This window comes from Cherax quadricarinatus, chromosome 58 (assembly GCF_038502225.1).
Source record: "Cherax quadricarinatus isolate ZL_2023a chromosome 58, ASM3850222v1, whole genome shotgun sequence".
NCBI lineage: Eukaryota > Metazoa > Arthropoda > Malacostraca > Decapoda > Parastacidae > Cherax > Cherax quadricarinatus.
In genome coordinates, this window is record NC_091349.1 from 21,439,814 (window position 1) to 21,467,498 (window position 27,685).

The 27,685-nt window shown below is 39.0% G+C and overlaps 1 long non-coding RNA gene across 1 annotated transcript; it reads left to right on the plus strand.

Annotated features, from left to right (window-relative positions):
* Window positions 1-27,685, plus strand: LOC128698115 (uncharacterized). Its single transcript, XR_011393635.1, has 2 exons — window positions 1-249; window positions 26,150-27,685. It is a non-coding gene; the product is annotated as an uncharacterized lncRNA (long non-coding RNA).

Sequence of the window (27,685 nt, forward strand, 5' to 3'; positions counted from 1 at the left end):
TGCTGGTACAATAAGAGCAAGTGGTGGTACAATAAGAGCAAGTGCTGGTACAATAAGAGCAAGTGCTGGTACAATAAGAGCAAGTGCTGGTACAATAAGGGACAGCAGCAGTGTATGATGGCTGATAGATTCACAACAACACAGAAAATTACTTTCCTTTCCTGACACAGACATTATGTACCATTTATCTGACTGTCTTCATTAAATAATCACTGATGCCCTTTCATTATTAACCAGCTGATAACTGAGGTACGTAAGAATCTCGCTATGTTAATGTTTCCAGCAAAAACTTTGATATTTTATTATAATACGTAGAAGTAAATTTGTTGCTTGTGCAAGTTGAACATTTCTCTCTCACTTTCTGACCTACTTTAGTCAGCTTATTACTTATACTGAACAGTATTTTTGTAAACAGTTCGTTACTACTTTAACACCGAATTATCATACGGGTTTGGTGCTTTTTTTTAATATATAATAAGAATAATAGGAATGATGTGTCCAAGGACCGTAATATAAATAAGTCTGACTTTTTTGGGTTATCCCACATAACAGTATATGTGTAGATTACCTACGATAATCCGAAAAAAAAGTCAAAGTGACTTATTTCCATTGGGGTCCTTGGAACCTACGAAGTTTCCATATAATGTTTTTGACAACCATGATCCACATGATGGTTCTGCGGTATATAATAAAACTATCAGACTAACACCTGAACAGCAGTTAGTGCTACAACAGACAACTTCATTCACTATATGTCAAGGCATTAATGTTCATTAATTATTGAGTATTTTATTTTCATGATAAATAGGAGAGCTTGAAGGTAGGGGCTCCAGAACCTAGCAGAAGGTAACATTAATGATTTAATTTGGATTACTATCACAGAATTAGTAACCCAGAGTAATCCAAGAAAGCCACTTAGTCTGGCTTATTTCACTATGGTTCCTTAAAATTCTCCCCAGGATGCAACTAACAAGGGTAACACATAGGTACCTACTTAATGCTAAATGAACAAGAGTAACAGGTGTAGGGTTGGTTAATGAGACTTTAAAGTCTGTTGACTACATGAAGGCCATTAAGGTTTTATCTCTCTTGTTTATCTTGAGTCAAGAATAAATTAATCCCAAACTTAGGGATTAAAGTAAACTCTCAGCATTATGTATACTGAGAGACATACATAACATGGTGTATATATCCTGGTCACATTCCTTTGCACATTCACCACACTACAGACACATTGTCAGTGTGGCTTTGTTTATGCTGGAGTGAGCATTAGTCTCTGTGCTCTTCCAAACATTTCACAATAATTCATTGTGTTTGGTGCTTGTAGATTGAGTGCGACTGGAGTGGTAGAGGCAGTGGTTGAGGAAGCGGTTGAGGAAGCGGTTGAGGCAGTGGGTGAGGCAGTGGGTGAGGCAGTGGGTGAGGCAGCGGTTGAGGCAGTAGTTGAAGCAGTGGTTGAGGCAGCGGTTTAGGCAGCGGTTGAGGCAGCGGTTGAGGCAGCGGTTGAGGCAGTGGTTGAGGCAGTGAGTGAGGCAGTGGGTGAAGCAGTGGTTGAGGCAGTGGTTGAGGCAGTGGGCGAGGCAGCAGTTGAGGCAGCGGTTGAGGCAGTGGTTGAGGCAGCGGGTGAGGCAGTGGGTGAGGCAGTGGGTGAGGCAGTGGTTGAGGCAGTGGTTGAGGCAGTGGGCAAGGCAGTGAGTGAGGCAGTGGTTGAGGCAGTGGTTGAGGTAGTGGGCGAGGCAGCAGTTGAGGCAGTGGGTGAGGCAGTGGTTGAGGCAGTGGTTGAGGCAGCGGTTGAGGCAGCGGTTGAGGCAGTGGTTGAGGCAGTGGTATTTAATAACATACATGTTATTAATAATGATAATAATAATACATGCTATTAATAATAACATGTACTATTATTATTTATAACATACAGTGGACCCTTGAGTTTCAGCAGCATCAACTTTCGTGAAATTCGACTTTCGTCAAGTTTTTTTTGGCAAAATTTGGCCTCGAGTTTCGTGATTAGACTCGTGATTCGGCGACCGTCCGGAACCCCTCCGCCCGTCACCTCACACACAAAGCCAGTCTCCCACGCCATTCATACTCAGTGTGCCATTGTTTACCAACACGTGACCATCACCACGCGGGTTCATACGTAATAATCCATTGTTTTTTGTGATTGCAACTGCTAAATAAGTCACCATGGGCCCAAGGAAAGCTAGTGCAAGCCCTTTTGTAAAGAAAGTGAGGAACACGATCGAATTCAAGAAGGAAATCATTGAAAAATACGAGAGTGGAGTGCGTGTTACAGTGTTGTGTCCCACTTCAGAAAAATCGTAAAGAAATGCCAGAAACAGAGCTCTCTGGACAGATATTTTGTGCGACAGGGGTCCAGTGGCTCTCAAGTTGTTCCCAGTGCCAGTGTCTTTAAAAAACAAAGGGAAGTAACCCCAGATAAGGACTTCATACCTGAAGTCCTAATGGAAGGAAATTCTCCTTCCAAACAATAGTGTACACCTTCCTCCTGTCCCCTCCTCCTGTCTTCCATCCACTCAGAAGTCTTCAGTAAAGGTAAGTGTAATGTTATTATTATCTTTTTAAATCCATGTACTTGATTTCTGATTGTTTTCAGTATGTAAATCTTTATTTAATTTTAAAAAAAATATTTTATTTTAATATTTTTGGGTGTCTGGAACGGATTAATTTTATTTCCATTATTTCTTATGGAGAAAATGGTTTCGAGTTTCGTGAATTTCGACTTTCAGCAGGCTCTCTGGAACGGATTAATCATGAAACTCGGGGGTCCACTGTATATGTTATTAAATACCACTGCCTCAACTGCTGCCTCTACCATTGCCTCAACCGCTGCCTCTACCATTGCCTCTACCATTGCCTCAACCGCTGCCTCACCCACTGCCTCACCCACTGCCTCACCCACTGCCTCACCCACTGCCTCACTCACTGCCTCACTCACTGCCTCTCTCACTGCCTCAACTGCTGCCTCAACCGTTTCCTCAACCACTGCCTCTACCAGTGCCTCTACCACTCCAGTCACACTCAATCTACAAGCACCAAACACAATGAATTATTGTGAAATGTTTGGAAGAGCACAGAGACTAATGCTCACTCCAGCATAAACAAAGCCACACTGACAATGTGTCAACCACTTCCTCGTATTTTTGTACAATTTCCTTCTTCAATTCTATCGTATTTATTATTATTATTATTATTATTATTATTATTATTATTATTATTACTATGTATTGTTATTATTAGCAGTAGCAGAAATGTTTGATTCTTTGCTGTGTTCAAGAGTAAACACATGATGTCACCGTCCAGTACCTGTCCGAATAGCCATTCCAATATGCAGTCATGAATGGGTTTACATTATTTATACTGTAGTTTAATAGCAAATAATGAACAAACAAAACACTCACCACACAGTGGTGGGAGGGCTGGCTGCCAGTTGTGGGGGTCAGAGGGAGGGTAGTAAGGACTCGCAGTGGTTGAGGAAGTGGTGGAGGCATTGGTGGAGGTATTGGTGGAGGCAGTGGTGGAGGCAGTGGTGGAGGCAGTGGTGGAGGCAGTGGTGGAGGCAGTGGTGGAGGCAGTGGTATTTAATAACATACATGTTATTAAACCATAACATGCATGTATTTAGTACAATTTATGTTGTTTTTATGTATTTTATGATTGTTCACGGTTCAACAAGTTAAGGAAGCAGTATTGTATTATATTTCCCAACAATATATTGGGGCACCAAACATTCACGATTTTTCAACATTCGCGAGGCTCTTGATCCCCTAACCCTCGCGAATGTTGAAGGAGACTTGTATTTGTTGTATGTAAAACTATAATGTAATACTATCTATAAAATGTATTTTTTTTGTGAATATTTTTGGGTTTCTGGAACGGATTAATTGTATTTCCATTATTTCTTGTGGGAAATATTGCTTCGCCTTTCAAACTTTTAGACTTTAGAACTAGCTCCTGGAACGGATTGAGTTCGAAATATAAGGTTCCACTGTACCATATTCTTGAATGTGATAAAGTGTAGAATTAGATGATTATCATGCTTCCAGCTATTTTATATGCTTGTTTCATTTTACGCAATATTGAAACAGTGGCTAAAAATTTTCTGAAGCGGCACCTCCACTAATTTTAGCATGACCTCCAATACTCAGCCTGTAGTTGTTGGAGTGTCAGCGGGAAGTGTCCTAGGTTCTCTACTCTTTCTGTTTACATCAGTGACCTCCCAAATGCATTGTGACTCCTTAAACAAGTACTATTCGCAGATGACACCACTTACACCTTCTCCCACCCAAACCTGGTTATGCTTAGTAACACTGTAAACAGCGAGCAACATAAAATATTAACTGGATGATGACCAGCAACTTACTCTCAATATAGACAAAACCTACTTCATCTGTTTGGAAACAGAACATTAAATATCCAGCTAAACATATCAATAAATGGTTCACATATTACAAGACACACCGAGGGCAAATTTCTAGATGTCCACCTTGACTGCAATCTTAAATTTCAGACGCACATTGAGCATATAGATAAGAAAGTTTCCAATACAATAGGTATCCTTTCCAAGATACGATACTATGTACCCTAACTGGCACTCCTTAAATTATATCACTCTCTAATATACTCTTATCTCACCTATGGTATTTGTGCTTGGGGATCTACGACAGCCAATCACCTTAAACCTTTAATAACCTAACAAAAAGTGGCAGTGTGGATGATCACATACTCCAGCACCAGACAACACACCCCACCACTCTTCAAAAGCTTGAACCTATTTAATATACAAAATATACACACTTATTACTGTGCCTACTATATATACAAAACATTAAACTCCAATATCATCCCTCTACTCAAACTTCTAGACAGCTTCAACATAACAGACAGGCATAACACGAGGCACAAAACACATTTTGACATTCCTCGTGTCCATCTCACACCATGCAAAAATGCAGTGCACATAAAGGGCCCGAAGATCTGGAACTCTTTGCCTGAAACAGCAAGAGGTCCCCTGCCCACAAATCAATTTAGGATTATACTAAAAAATCATCTCATCTCTCAATAACAGCCATACCCACACAATGCTAAACTAACCGAATTTAAAGCAACTCTCCCAAATATTTTATTATCCCTTAACTATTAAGCCATTATTACAAACTTTAAAATGTATGTTTGTATCATAAATTGTACTACCTCATATTAATAATAAAGTAAAATATTGAATGCAGCCTCTCCTCACTTAATGATGTATTCATTTACCAACATGGTCTTAGGAATGGAACTCCGTCATTGAGTGAGAAGAGTGTGTATTGTATTCTGCCACTCTTCACTTGTCTAGACTTAAGTAGTCTATAAGTATTAGTGTGATAAATGGTTTTGAAAACTGACAAGTTGAAGATTGAGACATTACACAACATATGGTAATCTTTACTGAAGAAACGTTTTGCCACACAGTGGCTTCATCAGTCCGGTACAAAGCAGAAAGGTGTAAGGAGTGGAGAAGTTTGAGGTAATCAGTCCCTCAGCCTGGAATCGATGTGTTCAGTCCATCACTCTTGTAGAAAGTGCAGCATAGGGCCAGAGAAGTGTCTTATATACTGTAGTCAGGTGAGTCAAAGCAGGAGGAGGTGGGATCACAGTGGAACCATCCGATAGTGTAAGTAGGTCTTCGTCCACTCCTTACAACTTTCTGCTTTGTACTGGACTGATGAAGCCACTCTGTGGCAAAACGTTTCTTCAATAAAGATTTCCATATGTTTCTTAAGTGTCTCAATTTTATAAGTATTAGGTTACATAAGAACATAAGAATGGAGGAACACTGTAGAAGACCTACTGGCCCATACAAGGCAGGTCCTTATCAAAACCACCTTTACCCAAAGCTACCCAAGAATTTTCTCTCTTACCCACAACACCATTCAGACCCAGTCCCTCCCACTCATATATCTGTCCAGTCTCTTTTTAAAGCCACCCAAGGTCCTAACCTCAATCACCCTGTCGGAAGATTGTTCCACGCATCCACAACTCTGTTTGAAAGCCAATACTTGCCTATGTCCTTTCTAAATCTAAATTTATCTAACTTAAATCTGTTTTTTCTGGTTCTTACCTGGTTTGCTATTCTCAGTATTTTATTAATATCTCCTTTGTTTATGCCATCCACTTATACACTTCCTTATAGAATAAATAATTTTAGTCATTCTTCTCTGTATGTTCTCCAACAAATCTATATCCATCCCGTATTAAGGAGGCGAAAACTGAGCGGGATAATCCAAATGAGGTCTCATAGTGATGTATACAGCTGTAAAATAACTTTTGGACTTCTGTTGCTTACACTTCTTGAAATAAATCCCATTAATCTGTTAGCCTTATTGCACAGACTTAGGCACTGTTGTCATATCTTTAGATTTCTGCTTACCATGACTCCCAAGTCCTTTTCATATTCTGTATGATCAAGCTCTGCTTCACCTAGTTTATAACTTCGATGGCACTTTTCTTAAGAGTCTTTTTGTGTGGTGCTCTATCAAGGGCTTTACTGAAATCCAAATAAACAATATCATATTCATTATTGCTGTCTGCTGCTTCAAGTGTTTTATTGAAGAACATCAGTAAATTTGTCAGGCTGGAATGGCCTCTTGTGAACCCATGCTGAGATTTATTAATCAAATTATGCTCCTCAAGATGACTTGTAATAATATCAACTATAGTTGATTCTATTAATTTGCCTACTATAGACGTCAGGCTTATTGGACGGTAATTTGATGGAATGGACGTATCCCCTGATTTGAATATAGGAACTACATTAGCTGTCTTCCACATCTCTGGCACAACACCAGTTAGGATGGATGCATTAACCCCTTGACTGTCACAACCCAAATCCTGAGGTCGCAAAATTTCCCCCCCAAAAAAAAAAAATTATTTTTTCTTATGAAATGATAGAGAATATTTTCCTGATTGTAGTGACACCAAAAGAATGAAATTTGATGGAAAACTAACGGAATTACGCTCTCACAAAGTTAGCGACCTTAGCGATATTTATGAATCGGTGATTTTGCCCACTTTGAGCCCTACTTTCGGCTAATTCCATTGTTCCAGTCGACCAAACTCATAGCTGTTTCTTTAGAACTCCATTTTTTCTATCGATCGAGTACAAGAAACTGCCCATTTACTGATTTCAACTACCCAATAACGTGACCAGAAATTTGCAATTTGGCCAATTTCACAATAATTAAAAAATATGACAATTTCAAAATAGGGTCAAGAATGAACAATGCAGACATTCCTGGCTCTAAAATTACATTTTCTTTGTTCATCAGTCACGTCTCCAGGCCCCTCTGATATTACTCTTGCTTTATGTTTTGAATTTTTATGCAAACAAAATATAGAAGATTTACACAAAAAGCCTGCACATAAAAGAGAGAATCTTATGATGACGTTTCGGTCCGACTTGGACCATTGACAAAGTCATACTAACCAGAAGTGGAGCAGGACGGCTATATATAGGTAGTAGTACCAGCAGCAGCAGCAGCAGCAGCAGCAGCAGAAGCAGCAGCAGCAGCAGCAGCAGCAGCAGCAGCAGCAGCATCAGCAGCAGCAGCAGCATCAGCATCAGCATCATCATCATCATCATCATCATCATCATCATCATCATCATCATCATCATCATCATCATCATCATCATCATCATCATCATCATCATCATCATCATCATCATCATCATCATCATCATCATCATCATCATCATCATCATCATCATCATCACCAGAAATTTGCAATTTGGCCAATTTCACAATAATTAAAAAATATGACAATTTCAAAATAGGGTCAAGAATGAACAATGCAGACATTCCTGGCTCTAAAATTACATTTTCTTTGTTCATCAGTCACGTCTCCAGGCCCCTCTGATATTACTCTTGCTTTATGTTTTGAATTTTTATGCAAACAAAATATAGAAGATTTACACAAAAAGCCTGCACATAAAAGAGAGAATCTTATGATGACGTTTCGGTCCGACTTGGACCATTGACAAAGTCATACTAACCAGAAGTGGAGCAGGACGGCTATATATAGGTAGTAGTACCAGCAGCAGCAGCAGCAGCAGAAGCAGCAGCAGCAGCAGCAGCAGCAGCAGCAGCAGCAGCAGCAGCAGCAGCAGCAGCAGCAGCAGCAGCAGCAGCAGCAGCAGCATCATCATCATCATCATCATCATCATCATCATCATCATCATCATCATCATCATCATCATCATCATCATCATCATCATCATCATCATCATCATCATCATCATCATCATCATCATCATCATCATCATCATCATCATCATCATCATCATCATCATCATCATCATCATCATCATCATCATCATCATCATCATCATCATCATCATCATCATCATCATCATCATCATCATCATCATCATCATCATCATCATCATCATCATCATCATCATCATCATCATCATCATCATCATCATCATCATCATCATCATCATCATGGTATATAATACCGACAAGATGAAATTAAGACACATGCGCAACACCCGGGCATCCCTATCACAGACGTTTCGCCATCCAGCCAGCCACGGGATGACAAAATGTCCACAACAAAGACAACCAGATGCCGCAAACTTCAGAACACCCGTGACTTAACCTGACTCCTCATTTTTACTTTTTCTTTTTCTTCTTCTCCCTCTTCCCCTTTCCTCTTTCCTTTTCTCCTCTGGGTTGTCTTTCTCTCTTCTGTCTCGTGTTTCTGTTCCTTCTTCATTTATTTCACCACTTCCCCTTTCACGCACCTCTGTACGCTTGCTCTCCCTCAGTGGGCACCTAGCTCTCCTGCAGTGCTCCCCTTTCTTTGTATGACTGGCTCGTCCTCCTTATTTCCCACTTCTACCACTACTACTACCTCTTCTACTACTACTACTACTACAACTACTGATGAAATTAAGACACATGTGCGGCGTCTGGTTGTCTTTGTTGTGGACGTTTCGCCATCCAGTGGCTGGCTGGATGGCGAAACGTCTACGATAGGGATGCCCGGGTGTTGCGCATGTGTCTTAATTTCATCTTGTCGGTATTATATACCATTCTTGTACTACTACTACTACTACTACTACCACCACCTCTTCCTGCCTATATGTAGCCGTCCTGCTCCACTTCTGGTTAGTGTGACTTTGTCAATGGTCCAAGTTGGACCAAAACGTCGTCATAAGCTTCTCTCTTTTATGTGCGGGTTACTTGTGTATCGTTCCAGTCATGGTATTGTGCCTTTTTTTTGTTATTTATAGAAGATTTACTGTTATGCAAACTACTGCTATATTGTAATAATTGTATAAATAATGTCAACCCATTCATGACTGCATATTAGAGTGGCTACTTGGACATTTATTGGAAAATGACATCATTTGTTTACTTTTGAGCAACTGCAAAAATCAAACATTTCCCCTAATTTGAGCTCCATTTCAAGGTTCTTTTCATAGAAAAAACAATCAAAATCACCTCTATTTCTATAATATGTTTTCCATTCTATCAAATGAGACCAAGAAAACAAGAATACAACCATAAATACTATATGAAAATAGACCACAAAGTTGGCATTTTAATTAAAAAAAAAAGGTCAGAGTTTTTTCTCATGCACTGCGTGCTGTAGGATTTTTTTTATATAGTGTACACTGACCACACACCCATTCTCTCACATGTGGGCCTACCAGCTTTCTCCTGCTTGAGTTGAAGCCGCTAGAATTTATGAGTACAGTGGACCCTCGACATTCGATACTAATCCGTTCCTGAGAGCTATCGAATGTCAAAAATATCGAACGTCGAATTAATTTTCCCCATAAGGAATAATGGAAATCAAATTAATCCATGCAAGACACCCAAAAGTATGAAAAAAAAATTTACCACATGAAATATTAAGTTTAACCCTTTCAGGGTTTGTCCTGTAGATCTACGGCTTAACGTTGAGTGTCCAAACTGTAGATCTATGCCAAAATTCTAGCGCCGTCAAATTTAGCACGAAAGCGCTCATAGGCCTACATGTGAGAGAACGGGTCTGCATAGTGGGTGTGCGCCATAAACAAAAAATGTAGGCACCCGCATAGCATTGTGGGAACGCCGGCTCAGTTACCCTTGCTCACCATGCCTCGTTGCAAGGCAGCTCTCACTCCACGGAAATTGGGACTCTCCTCTTCCTATCTGATAGTTCTGACACTGATGGAAGTGGAAATGAAGACGAATTCTTTGGCTTTGATCAGTTAGTGACCGAAAGGAATGACCAGGATATCGATAATAGTGCAGAAAACCCTGACGATCCTCAATCTTCTACCTCTGGTGTGGGCACTCCTCAGTCACGGTCAGTTGTACCTCAACGCAAGAGAAAACTAATATTTTCGTGTGGCCAGGCCTCTGACTTCAGTAATGATGATGATAGTGATGTGGATTGTGATTTTATTGCTCTTGACGATCATTCGAGTAGTGATAGTGAGGAATCATATTCACCAGTGAAGCGTCGGTATGTACGCTGCCGCATGCGCTCGAGTAGTGTACCCTATGCTGTGCCCAAGGGACGGAGTACATCCCGTGGCCCTACACCAGGTATAGATAGTGATAGTGAGGATGATGTGGCTACACTTGGCATGGATAGACCACAGGCATCAGCAGATGGTGGTAGTGGTGATGGTAGTGGCACGGCCATGCGTGACTCACCAGCCCAGGCTGGGACCCACGCTGCTGACTCCTCAGTTCAAGGACAAAGCGGAGCGTCAGCCACCAGCCCACCACAACCACAACTACCCGCACAACCAGCCTATGGTGTCCAGTATCCACCAGCTAACCGTATCTGGGATTGGCAGCAAAATCCCAATTTTGTTCCCAAGCCCCACCACTTTGATGACTCTCAAAGTGGAATTCTACCTACTTGTCCCCTTGGAACCATGGCCAGTGAACTGGAATTCTTTGAATTATTCTTTGACCAGCCATTGATGGAAATTATTGTCAGGGAAAGTAATAAGTATTTTGAGTACACCATGGCAAATACGATCATATCACCACAGTCAAGACTACACCGGTGGAAAGAGACGACTGTTGCAGAAATGTATTTGCTTTTTGCAACAATAATGCTTATGCCTCATGTCTATAAGCATATTATAAAAGCATACTGGTCCACAGATTGGCTAATTTCTACCCCGGTCTTCAGTGAAATCATCCCAGTGAACAGGTTTATCTTACTGTTACATATGTTGCACTTCTCTGACAAAACCAGGCCTGACAGAAGTGACAGGTTATACAAGATTAGAAATGTTTTTATGTATCTCAAACAAAAGTTCAGCATATACTTTTATCCATTCAAGAATCTTGTAATTGACGAGTCTTTGATTTTGTTCAAAGGTAGGCTGTCATTCAAGCAGTATATACCGAGCAAGAGGAAACGCTTTGGTATAAAACTGTTTGTACTTTGTGACTGAGACAGTGGCCTGGTATTGGATATTGTTGTATACACGGGAAGTAAAACATTGAAAGATACCAAGATGTTATTGGGTATCTCAGGTGACGTAGTGAGAAGCATGATGTCACCTTATCTTGGTAAGGGGCATACATTATATACCGATAACTGGTACACAAGCCCATTACTCAGTGATTTCTTGCGAGTGAACAAGACAGATGTGTGTGGCACAGTGCGTTCTAATCGTAAACATATGCCCAGGCTCAACGCAGGTGCTCGTGTTGATGACGTGCAGGTGTTTACTGCCAATGACATCATGGCATTACGGTGGCATGACAAACGAGATGTCACATTGTTGACAACCATTCACCGTAATGAAATGCAAGACAGTGGCAAAGTTGATCGAGTGACTAATGAACGTATTCGAAAACCAGTGACAGTGATTGATTATACACAAAACATGCGCTTGGTTGACAAATGTGACATGCAGATTGGCTTTGTTGATTGTGTTCGTAAAAGTTACAAGTGGTACATGAAACTTTTCTTCCATCTCATGGACATTTCAATGCTCAATGCATATAATATGTACCAAATGAAGACTGGCAACAGACCACCGTATGGTGAATTTTGTTTGTCTGTTGTCAGACAACTCATAATGAAGTACCAGGTAACAACACCTGCTATACAACAAGGTCCTCGAACTCCTCAGGATATACCCAAGCGTTTGAGGAGGGAAGGTGATCATTTCATAATACAGCTTTCTTCAACTCAGAAGAAATTTGCTCAGAAGAAATGCATCGTCTGTGCACAAACAAAACGACGGCAACAAAGACGCAAAGACACTCGGTTTATGTGTGAGGAATGTAAGGTACCTCTGTGCATGATGCCTTGTTTCAAGGAGTTCCACAAGCTCCAGCAGTTCTAAAACCATGTCCAGTGATTGTAAATATGTAAATATATAATAGAACATTAGTATTATACAAGATTTGTGCATGTTTATTGTAATAAACAACAGTGGTAAACAATAATATGATAATAACTTTAGTGCGGTTATTGTGTTCAATACAATGAGTTTATATATATACATTATATACAGTATTGGTCTCTCAGGCCCCAAATGTTAGTAGGAAAAGAAAAAAATTGGAAAAGAAAAGAAAAAAACTACAAAAACTGCTAAATAAAGTAATGCGCGTATGTGGAAATTGTCGATGTTGCCGCCACCAGCTCATTTTGGACAAACTTCTCGGCACTGTATCTCGGTAAGTACTGATCAGAATTTTTTTTTTGTCTTATTACCTTCACAGAAATATGCTCTTTAATTCTGTAAGAAAAAATAATTTTTTTTTTTTTTCCAAAATTTCTTGGACACTGGAGCACCACTTCAGATTTTGGCCTTGGACCCTGAAGGGGTTAATGCAGTAGAATAAATACAATAACAACAATAACAATAGATTAATAACAATAGAATAATTGACACTTACCTTTAACCCTTTGAGGGTCGACAGGCCCTCTCCGAAACTCGTTCTCAGGGTCGGCCAAATTTAAAAAAAAAAAAAAATATTTTCTCTTATGAAAAGATAGAGAATCTTTTCCCGATCATAAAGACACCAAAAGTTTGAAATTTGATAGAAAACTTATGGAATTATGCTCTCGCAAAGTTAGCGGTCTCGGCGATGTTTATGCATCGGCGATTTTGCCCACTTTGAGCCCCATTTTCGGCCAATTTCACTGTACTAGTCGACAAAAAATATGAATATTTCGCTAGAACTCCATTTTTTCTATCGAATGGGTGCAAGAAACCACTCATTTATGAAATTCAACTATCCAGTACAGTGGTCAGAATTTAGCAATTTTGCCAATTTCACACAAATTTCAAAAGATGCCAATTTCCGAAGAGGGTCCAGAATAAACAAGAAAGACATTCCTGGCACTAAAATGACATTTCCTCTAGTCATTAGTCACGTCTCAAGGCCCCTCTTATATTCTTTTGCTTTCCACTTTGAATTTTTATTTTCACAAAAAATATAAGATTTACTGTTATGCAGACTACTGCATTAGTGTAAAAAATGGTATAAATATTATTGGTGCACTGGTGAAAGAATATTAGACTCACCAGTTGACGTGTATTGCACGCTTGGCACGATTTGTTTACTTTTGAAGTTTGGTAAAAATCGAACATTTCTGCTACTTTGAGCTCAATTTCAAGGCACCTTTCTTTGTAAAACCAGTCAAAATCATCTCAATTTCTGTAATATGTCTTCCATTCTATAAAATGAGACCAAGAAAACTAGAATACAACAATAAATACCATACGAAAATACACTGCAAAGTCGCTGATTTATTAAAAAAAAATGGTCAAAGTTTTTTTTTTCTCGTTATGCACTGTGTGCTGCAGGATTTTTTTTAGACTGTGCACACTGACCACATAGACCCATTCTTTCATATGAAGGCCTACCAGCTTTCTCCCACTAGATTTGAGGCCGCTAGAATTTATGAGTACTAGTACGTCAAAAACCCCTACGCGTAAGACGTACTAGTACGACAAAAACCCTCAAAGGGTTAATGAAGATCTGGTGATGATTGATAGGAGGGGAGAATGTGGATGGTGTTAGTGTTTTGAAGGGGAATCCCCTTCCATTAGGACTTGAACTGGCAGCCTCACCATGCCTTACCACACTGTGTATGCCACTACGATTCTTAAATCTTTCAAACCAACATTTGCTGGCCTTAACTTCACTCACATCACCACTAGTTGCAGGCTATTTCTTTACCAAATCATCATGCACTCCGACACACGCACTTTCGTACTTTGCAATTATCTCTTTCTTCATTTCAATAGTCATTAGCCCCTTTTTTTCTCGAAGGGTTGGCACTAGAAGCTTTCTTGGGGCCCATGGTTACTTATTTTGCAGAAACAAGCACCAAAAACAGTGATAATATGGATAATATGGAATGTACCGAATGTATCCTTAGATGCGCGCACACTTGCTGGCTTGTAAACACTGGCACACACGGGGCAGTTCAGGCCACACGTGGACACGTCTTGTATGAATCCTATCGAATGTCGGGTTTTCCATCGAATGTCGAGGCGAAATTTTTGTGTTAAAATGCATCGAATGTCGGATTTATCGAATGTTGGATTTATCGAATGTCGACGCCATCGAATGTCGGGGGTCCACTGTATATATACGTCAAAAACAGTGGCTCATAAGACGTATATATATAACCAAAACAGTCAAAGGGTTAAACATGCTCGTTAATGGCTGACTAAGTTCCATCTTGCATTCTTTAAGTACACTGGAAAACAACAAGTTTATCTATCTGTTTGATAACCATGTCCCTCTTGACAGTAATATTCGTTAATTTGAATTCTTCAGGAACTGAATAATTGTTAATTTCTGGAATCTCATTTGCATCTTTTTGTGTAAAGACTGACAAAAAATAATCATTAAATAGAGAACACATTTCCAGTTCATTATCCATCAGCTGTCCATTCCCAATTTTTAGAGGTCCTACTTTTTCACTCGCCTTCGTCCTATACACTTGAAAGAATGCTTTTGGATTAGTCTTTGATTCATTAGCAACTCTAATTTCATAGTCACATTTAGCTTTTCTAATCCCCTGTTTTTACTTCCCTTTTAAACTGAACATATTGGTCAACAAGGTTAATCTCTCCTCTTTAGATTTGCCTATAAATTCCCCTTTTCTCCTCTAATAGATGCTTTTGCCTCCCCATTTAGGATTGTTATTATTTGACTTAATTTCTCTTTGGTGAATATACAGTGTACATTATTAAGAAAAAATCATAAACGCAGATCCCTTCATAATCGTAAGTATGATCATTGTCAATAAAATTATTAGCTAGATTACCTCAATCAAGATTAGATAGGTATTCCCTACGTCCACTATACAGTGGTCCCTCGTTTTTTGCAATTAATCCGTTCCTGGAGCCATTACTATAAATGAAATTTACGATTTACGAATCAATTTTCCCCATAAGAAATACACCTACCATCCAACTTACGACCTGCTCGACTTACGACCACTCGACTTACAACCGTGTTTTTTATGCCAAATTTCTGGGAAATAAACAACTATTTGTGTTGTACACAGCGTTTATCCTAAACCTTACAGTATAAAATACAGTACTAACATCATAAAAAGTAAAGTAAAACATGAAATACCAAAATAAAACAATAAAATAAAGTCATTACAAAAATGTGATGTTGATATTCAGTAGTAAAGTTCAACTTACGACCATTTCGACTTACGACCGGTTTCTCGGAACCGAACTCGGTCGTAAGTCGGATGGTAGGTGTAATGTAAATACAATTAATCCGTTCCTGACACCCAGAAGTATTAAAACAAAAAAAATTTTTACATGAAATATACATGTAGTACATAAACAATACAATGGGAAATGATGAATGAAACATTAACAGCATAACACTTATCTTTATTGGAGATTCTTCTTAGTGTATGGGAGACTGGAGGAGGAGAGAGAGTGGATTGTTTATAGTTTGGAAGGGGAATCCCCTTCCAGCAGCACCTCAGGTACCAATTGCTTTTCTGGGGTTGCTTGTCTTCTCTGTTTCTTAATGCCACTAGGACCACCTTGAGAGTCAATGGAGTCCTGTCTCGCAAAATAGCTGTGGAGAGAGCTCTGTTTCTGGTGTCTCTTTAACACTTCCCTAAAATGGCCCAAGACTTTGTTACTGTACATGTTGCCAATATGGCTTGCAACAACCCTGTTAGGGTGATGTTTCTCCATAAAGCTTTCCATCTTACCCCACATAGTAAAAATCTCTTTAATTTCTGAAGAAGGCACCTTCTTCCATCTCTCTTCCTCCTCCTCTGCAGCAAGATTCTGAGCTGCGATGTGTTGCTCTTCCTGCTGAAGCTCTTGCAGCTCCTCAGTGGTGAGCTCTTCGTTGTGGTCTTCCACCAATTCTTCCACATCCTCCAAACTCACATCCAACCCCATGGAACTCCCCAGTGCCACAATTGATTTTACAACAGACACACGCTCATCAGGGTCAGTCCCAAACCCTTCAAAATCCCTCTTGTCGACACAATCTGGCCACAATTTTCTCCAAGCAGAGTTCAAAGTCCTGGTAGTCACTCCCTAGCCATACCTATAAGGGTTATGCAATGGAGGATGCTGAAGCATTCTCTCCAAAATTCCCTTAGGGTCAAGTGAGTGTCTGTGGTCACAGTCAAGCACCTGTGAAACATTGCTTTTGTGTAGAGTTTTTTAAAGTTTGCAATGACCTGCTGGTCCATGGGCTGGAGGAGAGGAGTGGTATTCGGAGGCAAGAACTTTACTGTGATGAACCCAAACTCCTCGAAAATTAGGTCATCCAAGTTTGGAGGATGAGCAGGTGCATTGTTCATTACTAGCAGGCACTTGAGATCCAATTTCTTTTCCAGGAGATACTCCTTCCCTCGTGACCCATGCCTTACTATTAGATTTCCAAAACACACACAGTTTACTCTTCATAACATTGTTTTTCCTGAACACTCTGGGATTTTCAGAATGGTACACTAGTAATGGCTTCACTTTGAAATCCCCACTAGCATTAGCACAGAACATTAGCATCAGCCTGTCTTTCATAGGCTTGTGTCCTGGTATTGCCTTTTCCTCTTGTGTAATGAAGGTCCTCTTTAGCGTTTTCTTCCAAAAGAGGCCTGTTTCGTCACAATTGAACACTTGTTCAGGTTTCAGTCCTTCAGCCTCTATGTACTCCTGGAATTCATGCACATATTTTTCAGCCGCCTTGTGGTCTGAACTGGCAGCCTCACCATGCCTTACCACACTGTGTATGCCAGTACGGTTCTTAAATCTCTCAAACCAGCCTTTGCTGGCCTTAAATTCACTCACATCACCACTATTTTCAGGCAGTTTCTTTACCAAATCTTCATGCAACTGCCTAGCCTTTTCACAAATAATCGAAGTCATAAGAGTATCTCCTGCTAATTGTTTCTCATTTATCCACACCAATAATAACTTCTCAACCTCTTCGAGTACTGGTGATCTCATTTTTGTCAGCATAGTACATGTACTCCCTTTGCAACAACAGCATCCTTGATTTCCTTTTTCTTGGCCACTATGGAACATAAGGTTGTGTAGGGTTTCTTATACATCCTGGACAGTTCAGCCACACTTGTACCACTTTCATATTGTTCAATGATGGTTTTCTTAAATTCATTCGTATTTCTCACCTTCTTTACCACAGGCTTGGCACTAGGAGCTTTCTTTGGAGCCATGGTAGCTTATTTAGTACTTGTAAGCACTAAAATAAATGGAATATTATGAAATATTTCGCTGGAGCACGTGAGGGGACCTTCGCTCACTGGTAAACAATGCCAGACTGGCTGCCGCCACAGCTCATGCCGTGGGTACACATCCGGGACGAATTACGACTCGCGAGTCACCTTACGAAAAGCGAGTCCATGTTTATATGAAAATAACTTTATGATTGGCGAAATTTACGATTGCCGGGAACTATGAAAAGCGAGGGACCACTGTAATTGGAAGAATGAAATCAGGGACTTTTACCATATTATCATTATTCTCTCATTCCCAGGTAATGCTATAAAATAATGGAATTGTGATCATTTGTGCCTAGTTCTTCAGTGATCTCCAGATTATTTACGAGTGTTTCCTTATTTGACAAGACCAGGTTGAGCAAATTATTACCTCTGTGGTTGGTTTAGAAAAACATGTAAGCAAACACTAGGACATATTTATTAGAAAACATTTCAGTTGTGGAACTTTGATCACTTATAACATACAGAGGTTGAAAGACATTATATATAGGTGGAGAGTGAGGGGTGACACATGGTGGCCTGAAGAATGCCATTTTGGGATGAAGATGGGTAGACGATGAGATCATGTGACTCCTGTGTTTCTGAGTAGGTGATGCTTTGCCTGGTTGACTATCACGTATGCTAATGTTTTAGAAATTTTATGGTTTCCAGTGTTGCATTCTATTGTGTCGGTGATGGCGATTAGCGAAGCTTCTAGACAGTCAGCATCCAAAGTCTTGTTTGGTGAGAATGAGTTGTGTCTGATCCCAGTTCATCAAATGCCTTGTGGACCCTCTGTGGAGGACACAGGTGTACCTTAAATCGTCTCTGTTACTGGCATTTCGATGCTCATTCAGGCGGACTGCAAGATCTCTACCTGTTTCACCTACATATTTCTTGGGACAGAATCCACAGGGGATGGTGTGGATGCCTGCTGTGGGAGTTAGAGATGTGTGGCTGCATTTCGTAGTGAGGTCTGTGAAAGATGATGTGTTTATGGTGGAAACATTAATGTTACTCTTAACATGTGCCCGGCAAGTATTCGTGGCAACGTCACATGGGAACACTATGAACTGCTTAGAGGGCTGTTCCATGGGCGGCTTGTTGAGGATAGCCTGTCCCTTGAGTCTACAGTCTCAGATGAAGAAAGATGGAAACTGAAATGTGTAAAGGCTTGTTTTATGTAAATACATTCTTCTTCAAGAAAACAAGGGGTGCAGATGCGAAGTGCTCTCAAGAAGAAGCCAGTGAGTACAGTACTCTTCTTTTAATGTGGATGTCTTGGTGTGAATAGAAGTGTATAAGATCGTCCTTGTTGGTAGGTTTTCTATACACTTTGAAGAAAAGTTTGTCACTGTCGGGAGATCTGCACTGGAGGATGCAGAGAAAAGGAAGTTTGCCATCTTTTTCGAGTTTAAGTGTAAACCTTATTGATGGTTCAGCTGCATTGATCTTGTTGATGAAGACCTGGATATTGAGATGTCTCGGATAGAAAACCAATATATCATCAATGTATCTTAGCCAGGCAACGATATTGGGAATTTCTCTGTTTCTAAGTTTTCCATGAAGATGTCATCCCAAAGCTTTGTTTGTAACAGTTGTCCTGATATTTGAAGAGGTTGAAATTAACACACCACACTTACCACACAGACATTCTCTTATGTTTAGGCCAAATTTTAGTGATCATAGCATGCTTGAGGGTGCTGTGTTTAACCCTTTCAGGGTTTCAAACATACTAGTACGGCTTACGCACCAAGGTTTTTGACGTACTAGTACGCCTAAATTCTAGCTCCCTCAATTCTAGTGAGAGAAAGCTGGTAGGCCTACATATGAAAGAATGGGTCTATGTGGTCAGTGTGCGCAGTATAAAAAAATCCTGCAGTATGCAGTGCATAATGAGAAAAAGACTTTGACCGTGTTTTTGGATTAAAACAGCAATTTTGCACTGTATTTTTGTATGGTATTTATTGTTGTATTCTAGTTTTCCTGACCGTGTTTTTGGATTAAAACAGCAATTTTGCACTGTATTTTTGTATGGTATTTATTGTTGTATTCTAGTTTTCCTGGTCTCATTTCATAGAATGGAAGACATATTACAGAAATTGAGATGATTTTGACTGGTTTTACAATGAAAAGTACCTTGAAATTGAGCTCAAAGTAGCAGAAATGTTCGATTTTTACCAAAGTTCAAAAGTAAACAAATCATGCTAAGCGTCCAATACACGTCAACTGGTGAGTCTAATATTCTTTCACAAGTGTGCCGATATTATTTATACCATTTCTTCACTAATGCAGTAGTCTGCATAACAGTAAATCTTCTATTTTTTGTGAGAATAAAAATTCGAAGTGGAAAGCAAAAGAAGGTAAGAGGGGCGTGGGGACATGACTAATGAACAGAGGAAATGTTATTTTAGTGCCAGGAATGTCTTTCTTGTTTATTCTGGACCCTATTTGGAAATTGGCATCTTTTGAAATTTGTGTGAAATTGGCAAAATTGCTAAATTCTGACCACTGTATTGGATAGTTAAAATTGGTAAATGGGTGGTTTCTTGTACTCATTCAATAGAAAAAATAGAGATCTAGTGAAATAGTTATGATTTTTGTCTCTAGTACACTGGAATTGGACGAAAATAGGGCTCAAAGTGGGCAAAATCGCCGATGCATAAACGTTGAGACCACTAACTTCGCGAGAGCATAATTCCGTAAGTTTTCCATCAAATTTCATTCTTTTGGTGTGATTATGATTGGGAAAAGATTCTCTATCTTTTCATAAGAAAAAATATTTTTTTTTTTTTTGAAATTTGGGTGACCCTGAGAACAAGTCTGGGAGAGGGCCTAGGGACCCTGAAAGGGTTAAAATATGGATCTGTGTAAGTGATGCTGACATCAATAATATAGATCTATGTGAGAGACAATGAAAGGGTTAAATTTATTTTGTAAGTGTTTATTTAGGGTTTGGATACATAATATACATTTCTAGGTACACAATCTGTGTGAACTGCAATATCAAAATCTTCATTATTTTTGACAAAAACATTTTAAAAAATTGTGTGACTTTCTAAAAGGTGCCTTGTTTTTCATTCAGATTTTAAGAATGTAACTTCTGTGTTATGTGAGGTATGCAAGATTATATTTCATCCATTATCTGGCAAGATAAAATTAATACATTTTATTTTTTCTTATACAGTAGACCGTCATTTAACATGAAAGTTACGTTTCTGAAAATGTTGTGTTAGGCTCTGGTGGCCTGGTGGTTAACGCTCTCGCTTCACACGGTGAGGGCCTGGGTTCGATTCCCAGCCAGAGTAGAAACATTGGACGTGTTTCTTTCCACCTGTTGTCTATGTTCCCCATCAGTAAAATGGGTACCTGGGTGTTAGTCGACTGGTGTGGGTCGCATCCTGGGACACTGACCTAAGGAGGCCTGGTCACAGACCGGGCCGCGGGGTCGTTGACCCCCGGAACTCTCTCCAGATAAACTCCAGATAGGTAAAACTGTGTTAGATGAACTGAAGAACTTATAGAAAAAATAGGGTTACAATCCTGGGAGCCCCAAAAGAGCCAAACAACTTTTTTTAGGATTCCACATCTTACAAAAATAAAAGTGAATATGTAATTGTAGTTTATTGTCATGATGTATTAAGTTGTTTTTACTGCTTAAGATTACAAATGCAACAGAAATAAAAGTATTTCTTACCTTAAATTGTGGGTGCTGGTGTTTGTGGATGATTGTGGAGAGTGGAGACTTATGCTGTGGCCCTGCTAGGCTGAGGTGGATGGTAGAGGTTCTGGTACTGAAGTTGATGGTTGTACTGGAGTGTGCATAAATTCTGTAATAGATTTCTGTTCTGTTTTACCCAGCAGTACATTATGCAACTGACGGTAAGGCATCAGCTGCTCTAGACACTGTTTCAGGGTCCTCTTCAGTGAAAAAGTCTAACTTTAAGTCAGTCAAGTCAGTAAGTTAGTAAATCAGTCAGGTCAGTAAGTCAGTCAGTAAGCCAGTCAGGTCAGTAAGTCAGTAAATCAGTTAAGTCAGTAAGTCAGTCAGTAAATCAGTCAAGTCAGTAAGTCAGTCAGTCAGTCAGTCAGTCAGTCAGTCAGTCAGTCAAGTCATAAGTCATTAAATCAGTCAGGTTAGTAAATCAGTCAAGTCAGTAAGTAAATCAGTATGTCAATCATTTAGTAAGTAATTCAGTAACTCAGTAAGTCAGTCAGTCATCACACACTCATATTTACAGTGGAACCTCAAAAATCGAACTTAATCCGTTCCAGGAGCTAGTTCTAAATTCGAAAAGTCTGAAATTCGAAGCAATATTTCCCATAAGAAATAATGGAAATACAATTAATCCATTCCAGAAACCCAAAAATGTTCACACAAAAAATACATTTTATAGAGATTAATTACAGTTTTACATACAATAAATACTATAGTTTTTAATTATGTATAGTAATACATATGAAATAACATTTTTACTTACCTTTATTGAAGATTGGTGATGGCATCTGGAAGATAGGAAAGAGGAGAGAGGGAGTTGGGGTTAGTGTTTGGAAGGAGAATCCCCCTCCATGAGGACTTCATGTAAAGCCCTCTCTGGGGTTACTTCCCTTCTCTGTCTTTTAATGCCACTAGGACCAGCTTGAGAGTCACTGGACCCCTGTCTCACTAAATAACTGTCCACAGTCCTCTGTTTCTGGCACCTCTTTAACATTTCCCTGAAATGGGACATGGTTCTGTCACTGAATTTGTTGCAAAGATGGCTTGTTTCAGCTTGCTCAGGGTGGTACTTCTGCACAAACATTTGGACATCATTCCACTTGGCACAAATCTCCTTAATCTTTGAAGAAGGCACCTCATCCATTCCCTATATTAACTCCTTTTGCAACATCAGCTTCCTTGATTTGTTCTTTCTTTGACAGGATAGAACCGATGGTGGACTTGTTTTACCCATACATCCTGGCAAGCTCAACAAGTCTCACACCACTCTCATACTTCTGTATTATTTCCTTCTTCACATCTATGGTGTTTCTCACTTTCTTTACCACAGGGGTACCACTAGCAAGTTTCTTTGGGCCCATGGCAGCTTATTTCACAGTCCCACAAGCACTAAACACAACGAAATAATCGTAAAATGCGTGAATGAGAGCGCAGGTTAGTGTTCACTCAAGCATAAACAAAGCTAGACTGCTCACAGTGCCTGTGCGGGGACGCGGACAGAGTGGGCGGCAGACAGGTCCCGTACCCGGTGGTCCGAAAATAGGGGCGTGTTCGATAATAGGGACACAGTTTGTCCAAAAAAATGGTCCTATTTTCGAAACGTTCGATATGTGATACATTCGATTTTTGAGGTTCCACTGTACTTCATTCTTATGTGCACAAAGTGATGCTTCATTATGGCCACTGGCTATCTCTTGTCTAATGTCTATTTTCTTTGATAATTCTAAGACTTAAATGCTTATACCTTTTCTTGCCACTTTCAACAACACTTGTATGCCTACTGGGTGCCATGATTGCTTGGCAGATTTAAGATATGGCAATTAAAATGTGTATCTAAAACACAGCGAGCTCCCAGAAGATTGTCCTACACACCTATGAAACAAACTGAAGGCTGGGAGGGTGTTGAGGGTGGTGGGGGATGGTGGTAGGTCTTCCTGGTTGACTCAGTGGTGTAACCCATAGCCAATTCCGCGGGCGACCGCACACTCAAAATTTTTTCCCCTACAGCAAACTGAACCGTGATAAGTTAATTTTATGAAGTGTTGTATAAAATAGTGCCACAATTCTTCAATCGTGCTATGACTGAATCGTGCCAAATAAACTCATGTTAAATGACAGTCTACTGTATCTATAAAAAATTAGTTGCTATTTTTCATTTCTTTCATACTTCAGCATTTACACCCACCACCTTCTCCCTTCATGTTTCTTTAAACTTTCCCTTCCCAAGCCATAAAGCACTGTTTTCAGGTTTAGCAATTTCCATGAATATAGAAATAATGGAAAACTTACATCCTCACTTCCTTTGATTTTTCACTGTCATTCCAGCCATTACTAGGTACTATCAGTTATCTGAGTAAGTCAGTAAAACCACTTTCACTGTTGCAGTCTCCAGAATTAAAAGTGCTAACAGCATCATATTTAAAAAAAAATCTGAAATGGTAGAGAATCTTTTTCTGAAGGTAATGACACCAGAAATATGAAATTTAATGGAAAACTTATGGAATCTTACAAGTGTAAATTTGGCAGTCTGGGCACAATTTGCATGTCAGTTGTTTCACCTTTTTTGCCACTAAGCTCTGCTTTCTGCTGACTGAGTCCAAAAGCCATCTATAACGTGCACATAAGACAGTAATTTAGGCACTTTTACACAAATTGTAACAAATTCCAGTTTAACCCTTTGACTGTTTCAGGCCCCTCTCTGAAACTGTCATTCTATGTCGCTCAATTTTTGAAAAAAAAAATTATTTTTTCTTATGAAATGATAGAGAATCTTTTCCCGATGGTAATGACACCAAAAGTTCGAAATTTGGTCGAAAACTCATGGAATTATGCTCCCGCGAAGTTAGCGGTCTCGGCGACATATGCGTATCAGCGATTTTGCCGACTTTGAGCCCTGTTTTCAGCCAATTCCATTGTTCCAGTTGACCAAACTCATAGCTATTTCTTTAGAACTCCATTTTATCTATCAGCTGAGTACAAGAAACCTCCCATTTACTAATTTGGACTACCCAATATGGTGGTCAGAAATTGGCAGTTTTGCCAATTTCACGCAAACAAAAAAAGATGCCTATTTCAAAATAGGGTCCAGAATAAACAAGGTAGACATTCGTGGCACTAAAATAACATATGCTCTGTTCATTAGTCATATCTCTAGGCCCCTCTTATATTATTATTGCTTTCTATTTTGATTTTTTATTCATACAAAAAAATACAAAATATACTGTTATGCAGACTACTGCATTATTGTAAAAATGGTATAAATAATATCAGTGCACTAGTGAAAGAATATTAGACTCCCCAGTTGACGTGTATTGGACGTGTGGTGTGATTTATTTACTCCTGAACATTGGTAAAAATCGAACATTTCCGCTACCTTGAGCTCAGTTTCAAGGTCATTTTCATTGTCAAAGTAATGAAAATCATCTCTATTTCTGTAATATGTTTTCCATTTTATCACCTAAGACCATGAAAACGCGAATACAACGATAAATACTATACGAAAATACACCTCAAAGTCGGCGTTTTATTCCAAAAAAACGATCAGAGTTTTTTTTTTTCTCATTACGCAATGTGTGCTGCAGGATTTTTTTTATGTGGTGCACACTGACCACACAGACCCATTCTCTCACATGTGGGCCTACCAGCTTTCTCCCGCTTGATTTGAAGCCGCTAGAATTATTGAGTATATATACGTCAGAAACATTGGCTCGTAAGACGTATTTATACGTCGAAAACAGTCAAAGGGTTAAAAACAGTCTAAAATGAACACTTTACATTCTAGCCACTAAAGCCACTGGCTGTCTTCAAGAAGGCACTGGACAGGCACCTAAAGTCAGTACCTGACCAACTTGGCTGCGGTTTGTACGTCAGTTTGCTTGCTGACAGCAGTAACAGTCTGGTTGATCAGGCCCTGATCCATCACGAGGCCTGGTCTCAGACTGAGCCATGGGGGCATTGACCCCGAAGCCCTCTCCAGGTAAACTCCAGGTAAACCTTCTGTTCGTTAATCACTTCCCCAGGCCACTCCTATATTATACTTGAATCTATCAATTTTAACCCTATTTCTTGAATAATGGTTGGTCATAGTTTAGGTCATCCCAGTAATTGAAGTAGAACAAAACCTTTGAAACATACTAGAGAGGGCAGGGATGCCCTTATTCTTCCTCAGGAAAATCATCAAAAATCAAATATTTTTGCTAATTTGAGCTCTGTTTTAAGCTACTTCTGTTCATGAAACTGACAAAAATTATCATCTCTTCCATTATATCAATTAATACCAAAAAACAGCCAATAAAACCATCCTAGAAAACACCTCTAAGTTGCAATTATAATCCAACCATAAGGACAGATATTTGCTTTTCCCATCATACATCACATAGGGCAGGACATTTTCTATACTTTGCGCACTTACTCTACAGACCTATTCTCTGACATCTTGGCCAAAATTCACCATTCGCACCATATTGAAAGGCAATGGGCTTAAAACACAGATCAATGTGAGCGACACTTGCAGCAGTAACGTAGATATATGTGAGAGACAGTGAAAGAGTTAACATGATATATTCTTGAAAGTTTTACTACCCTTTCTGCTAATGATTTGAAAGAGGTTTTATCTGTTACACATTCTCTAAATTAAAGCCCTGCTAATCTATCTATTCTTTCTTTTTTCAGATCAATCTTACAACAGAAAAAATTAATACTTTGGCTTTCCAGCAGCTGGTGTTTTAAAGCCCATGCAAGTGGCAGAAATATTGCAGGTTAAAAGTTTTACCAATCTATTTAATGAAATGCACCACACTGTCAGAAATACTACATTCTGAGTGTTAAACCTTTGTATCTTAGTTCACTTCAACATTACTGGTTACATCAAAAGCTTCTAGATGGAACTTCAGTAATAACTTTAACATGAAATACGTAAATCATTTACATTATGAACATCTGTAATGTTAAAATTATAACAACTATTGATATGAACATAAATAACAAATTATATTTTGATAAATTATTATTAAATCTTTAGTAAAACTCTAATAAATCATAAGTAAGTTAATGAAGGTGGAAAAATATCAGTGTTTAAAAGGCTTTCACAGAGTGTATAGCAAGTATGCTATCACAAATGAGAGCTCATACAACAGAAAAAGTATGGTCATGTTCAGAGTGTTTTAAAGACTTCTCATGTAAATCAAGTCTTTTAAGACACATGACAATTCATACAAGAGGGAAACAGTATCAGTGCTCAAAATGTGTTAAAGACTTTACACATAAGTCACAATTATTAATACATATGAGAATTCATACAGACAAGAATCCATACAGGTGCTTGCAGTGTCTAAAAGACTTTTCAAAAAAATCACATCTAATAGAACACATGAAAGTTCATACTGAAGAGAAACCCTATCAGTGTTCTGTGTGTCTGAAAGATTTTAAACATAAATCAAGTGTATTAACACACATGAAAATTCATACAGGAGAGAAACCATATCAGTGCTCAGAGTGTCTTAAAGACTTTTCTCATAAATCATATATGTTATCACATATGCAATTTCATACAGCAGAAAAATCATGTAAGTGTTCAGTGTGTCTAAAGGACTTTTCATGCAAATCAAGTCTACTAAGACATATGAGAGTTCACAGTGGTGAGAAACCACATAGATGTTCAGTGTGTCTAAAAGATTTTTCACGTAACTCTAATCTGTTAGCACACATGAGAGTTCATACAGGAGAGAAACCATATCACTGTCCTGAGTGTCTAAAAGGCTTTTCACATAAATCGCATTTAATGTTACATAAAAGGATACATACAGGAGAGAAACCATTTAAGTGTTCCGAGTGTCAAAGAGGCTTTTCACGAAAATCATATCTAATAACTCACATGAAAATACATACACGAAATAAACTGTATGAGGGTTCACAGAGTGTAAAAGACTTTTCACATAAATCAAAACTATTAAAATCTGTGAGAATTCATAAAGAAGAACATATCTGCATTTAGAGTGTTTAATAGACTAATAAAAATACAACTAATGAAACACGTGAGAGTTTACAAGAATCAAATTTGTTAATGGAAATGGAAAAGTGATAACAAATTGCATGAACAATATAGATTGTGATAAATTATTAATAGGATAGGGATGTAGGATTATTTATTGAGAAAAGATTGTCACTAGATTTTCATAAAATAAAATTATAATAAACTTGTATGCTTCA